This window comes from Morus notabilis, unplaced genomic scaffold (genome assembly GCF_000414095.1).
Source record: "Morus notabilis unplaced genomic scaffold, ASM41409v2 Scaffold645, whole genome shotgun sequence".
Taxonomy (NCBI): Eukaryota; Viridiplantae; Streptophyta; class Magnoliopsida; order Rosales; family Moraceae; genus Morus; species Morus notabilis.
This window is the reverse complement of record NW_010363463.1, coordinates 363,845-368,425: the sequence shown is the minus strand read 5'-3', so window position 1 is coordinate 368,425 and position 4,581 is coordinate 363,845.

The following is a 4,581-nucleotide window of genomic DNA, read 5'->3' as shown; positions in this document are numbered from 1 at the left end:
GGGGCACTTTTGAAAATATGATTTTTCACCACAAGTTTCTATTAAAATTTAGTTGTGCCTGTATTTACTTTACAACAAAACTTATAGTTTTGTGCACCCAGTCAATAGCTAAAATATGTCTTTGTGCCTCAATGTTACAATAAAAATTATATTTGTGCCCCACGTAAATATTTGAAATATATAACTATATCTATGTTTAATAGCATACTTTTTTATTTTTGTGTGTGTCCAATAAAAAGTTTCTTGCCTCCACCACTAGCTGAAGGCGCGTGGGAGTAACGATCGTTATGCCGGAGGCGTTTCAGCTTTCACGCATATCTCTCGAGAGTCGTCAGGTCATATGCCCCTTTATATGCCCCCATTTTTTGTCCCTCACTCAAATTGTGTCACCTCAATTAAAATAAGTCAACTCATTTTTTTTTGGCAAATGGCAAGGATAGACTTACAGTAAATTCTCAAACTCACTCAACAATTTATGAAGTCGATCATGGAAATTTAAAAGCTTATACTGATATGATCTAACTGATGGAAATTGGTTTCTTCAATTGACAACTTTTTTTACAGTGAAATGAGCACCATACGCAAAGCAAAAATGGGGTGTAATAGCGAAAATAAAACAACGAGCATAGGATCTGTTGCACTATAACTTTGTCTCTCAAAAGCTTAGTAAAATCACGATTCATCAAATTGGATTTTGGGTCGTGTTTTTTTTTTTTCCCCTTGTTTCTGTTTTACCGTTTTTTTCATATTTGGTTTTGTTATGTTATTGATAGATGATGCTAATATATAGTACTTACATAAATTCTCTTTTGTTGTTTTGTTGCTAATAAATGTTAGCAATCTGTCTTATTTTTTCTCTTTTTTATTAGTAAATATTGTTGAAATATTGACTCTCGTTCATTTGTATCTCTATGATATATATATATATATAAACCTTTATTGGACATATTTTAGCTTGTTTAGGTTGTCGCAAACTATGCCCTTAGTTCTCTTAAAGGTGATCCTCTTCGGACTATTGAAATTATTGAACTCAACGGAGTTTTTGCTCAGATTTAATTCCGCTTTCTTTCTTTAACTAATCTCCTTTGATAGGGGAAATCTATTTTTATAATATTATGACCGGCATTCAAATTATATTACCAATCCACTACTCATTATTGCAAGTTCATTTAGTGAAAATTTAAAGCATGCCTTTAGAATAGGCTACACTTTAACAATCAGATTATGAAACACACCTTTCCCCTTCTATCCAAACGAGGAATATTAAAAAAATTTACTTGGATCGTAAAGTGTTCAAGCTTTTGATAATGGAGACTAAATATTAGGGATGCTTGGACTCTGATGTGTTTTTATGACAAGTGACTTTCGTTTCTAATGAGCCAATGCCTTTTGAGTATTCCTAAATTATTATATTTAAAAATATAACTTACAATCTTTATAGTCATAATTTTCTTCATTTTAGTCAAGTAATTGTTAATTTTTTCTTCTTAATTGTACATATCTATCTATCAACATACTTATTTTAACATATTAAGTAAAATGTCTAGATTATATGAATTAAAACTTTTGCATTCACTCAGGGAAAAGACATAAGTCCCGTTTATTTCATCAATTTGAGTTTTGTTACAGTAAAAAATTCTCAGAAACAGTCACATCTAACTTTTTTATTACAATAAAAAATTCTCATATAAAATCACATCTCAACTTGAATTAAAAACTCAATTTAACGAACTAAACAGATCCATAGTCATGTTTCCGTATCATCCATATCATGACTTTTGTACAAAAGTTTTGCATTCACTCGGGGAAAAACGGGAGAAACATCCACTTTAATTGTCATGTTTCTCCCTTTTCGTTTTTCCCTGAGTGAATGCAAAAAACTTTTGTACATTTCCGTTTTTCCCTTTTTACTTGATCATATTCATGGCTACGTACATGGATATTTTCTCCCTTTTCCAGTTTGGTTTTCACATGACAAACTTCCTCAGCGACAACTGGCAGTCATTAGAGGATCATTCGTAGAAAAACTTTCAGCTTTGTTCTCAAGTTCTAATCAATTACACTTTTTTGTATGCATTAATAGCCAAAGATTGTGTAGATACAAAGAATCTTGTCCTCCAACTAATTGACATTTGTCTCCATTAATTTTGTCTTTTAATTTTTTCCTTAGGGAAGAAAGAAAGAAAGAAAGGCTCCATTAGTCTTTGATTCATAACTTTAGGATCAGTTTGGCTGTTTTGCATGATCAGGTGAGAATTACAATTAAAAATCGTATACATGTTTTTAGATAAAATTGTTTTGGTACTCTGTTATATCAAAACATATCGTTGGTATTATGTGGTTTTTATAATATTAAAATGGTACTTTTATCTTTAAAAAAAAATTCTTTCAGTATCCTAAAACTGATTTTTAAAGAAATGTTCTAAACTGCCTTTTCATTAATTAAATAGAAACTAATTATTTTAAAAATATTTTCTAAAAACATTTTATTTTTTATTTTTTATTTTAAATGTTTAAATTATTTTTAGAGTTTCTTAGAAAAATTATTAGTTTATTGTTAATTAGTGAAAATGATATAATGAACATTTTATGTTTTAAAAATCAATCTCAGGTGCCTAAAAATTTGTTTTATAGGTGAAGATAACGTTTAAATTATTAAAAATATAGGATATTAACGAGATATTTCGCTATAACAAAAAGTACCATAATAATTTTATCTTTATATTTTTTATATAGGGTCTATGACTTCCACTTTACTAATAAAAAATGAACTATTAGAATTTGAACCTTGATGGACACACTTACACGCTCACACACTCACACACCTATAATCACTTGAGTTTAAGCTAAACTCAAGTGGCAAAATATTTGTTAATGCAGGGTTTCAAGTTTTTAAATATAAATTTGTATGTTTCTCGATCATATAGAGTGCGTTTGGTAGATCGATCCAGAATCATGATTCTGGATCCTGGTTTTGAATCAGTGTTTATTTACAGTGATTCTGAATCATAATTTAGAATCAATGTTGGGTTTAGATGATTCTGAATCATGATTCGAAATCTGATGTGATGTTTAAACTAGCTTAAATCATGATTCTAAAATCATCCATTCCTCTTAATTCAAGGTAATTCAAACCCCTGATTCTGAATCATAATTTCAGAATTATGATTTGAACATAAAATCATCAATCATGGTTCTAGTTTCAAAATCATAATTAGAATCATTTTGGTTTGAATCCTCATACTAAATGAACCCATAATAATTAAAAAAGGTAATTTGGTAGATTTTGGTTAAAATATGATGATTTGGGGTTGTTCTTTTGGAGTATAACTTGAGTGTAATTTTTGAGTTGAATTTGAGTTATAACTTGAGTTGAAGTTAGAACTTGAATAAAATTGAGTAAAATTGAATAAAATTAAAACTTAAAAGAACGAGAACTTAAATAAAATTGAAACTTAAATTATCTTTTTTTGAGTTTTTTAGACAAAAAAACATGCCCTTAATCTTGTAAATATGGATACAATATGTTTGTGTACCTTGCAAAAGGGCAAAAAAAAAAAAGAAGAAAAGTCCTCTCAGTAATTTTGCATACTCCATCCTTCCTTTCACTCACTCGATTTCGCAATATATCGAAGCTTAATTAATTTTTAATCAATTAACATAAATTTTCCCTTAAAATATTTATATATCTGTTAAAGTATTTTTTTATTGAGAAAATATAAGTATTGCTATTGCTTCTTCAACAACTTATTTTTTATGCTACCAAAGAAATTTAGGGGTTGTTCTTTTAGAGTATAATTTGAGTGTAATTTTTGAGTTGAATTTGAGTTATAATTTGAGTTGAAATTAAAATTTGAATAAAATTGAATAAAATTAAATAAAATTAAAACTTAAAAGAACGTAAATTTAAATAAAATTTAAATTTAAATTGTCTTTTTTTTTTAATTTTTTAGACAAAAGAACGTGCCCTTATTTTTAAATAGTCATTAAAAAATTTTGATACCACTAATTTTTTATTTCAGTTTTTCTCTCTCCTAGTCTCTTCATTTCGCCCCTCCTCTCTCTCACCTCTGACTCTCTCTCTCTCTCTCTCTCTCGTCTGCTTCTCTCTGAAGCAAATCCGACGTGAGGTCTTCGCTGCTGCAACTCGTCTTCTCCGGCGGATCTCTCGGCTCGTAGTGGGGGAAGATGAGCTTCCTCTCTCCTCTCTCTTTCCGCGTCGAAGCTCCGTCGATAGATCTGGTTAGATCCCCGCCGATGACGGCTGCCTCTGTCTCCTTCTCATATATCTCTCTCTGACGATGAGATCTTGCCGATCGCGTTGAGCTCCGGCTCGAAGGCGAAGGTGTGGAGTGCATCGCAGATCATGTGGTTCATCGGCTTGTCGCGGCAGAGATCGTCGTTGTCGCGCATTCGTCGTCGCTGTCACCAGAGAAGAAAAGGGTTTTGTGGGCCAGTAAAGCGCAGATTTTATAAAAATTACTTTTTAACTGTGCTTAAAAGAAAAAACATTTGTCATAAAAAGCATTGTTGGGTTTTAAAAATAGGATAATAATGTTTAACAAATTATGAGATTAAATA